Genomic DNA, 557 nt, shown 5'->3' on the forward strand with positions numbered 1-557 from the left:
TAAGAGGAACTTGTGCTGGTGGTGCGAAGTGGAGTCAAGTTGTGATTCACTAGGTCCGCAGATCACGCCATCGCCACACCATACCAATCTCCTCTTCGCGTGCCAAATGAAAACAGGACCCTCCCCTCTACAAGGGGAGAGGGTCCTGCTAGCTTACCCCTTGGAAGGACCAAGACTGCAGCCTCCAAGCCGAGTAAAATATTCTGTAGCACCAGGAAGCGATTCCGGTCCCATGGGTAATAACTGTGGGGAGAACCATGAGTCAGACCAGAGAAAGAACTTTTATAACAATGGGGGAGACATCTTGCTTTTTGGAATGAATAAATATATCGACATAAACATCAAGGAATGCCTGCTTGAATCTTACGCTTTACACAGAACACATCACCTACATGTCTTCTTCTGTCTCGCAGATACATGGATTGCGATCCCTCACTCGGATGGTGGCTACCTACACCTATGCTGGTTATCAACACGCTACTCAGGTATAATTAAAGGTAAACTTAAGGTCATAAGAAGACTTTGAGGAGCTAAGGTATCACTACACTCTTCCCGGC

This window comes from Penaeus monodon, chromosome 29, assembly GCF_015228065.2.
Source record: "Penaeus monodon isolate SGIC_2016 chromosome 29, NSTDA_Pmon_1, whole genome shotgun sequence".
NCBI classification, from domain to species: Eukaryota; Metazoa; Arthropoda; class Malacostraca; order Decapoda; family Penaeidae; genus Penaeus; species Penaeus monodon.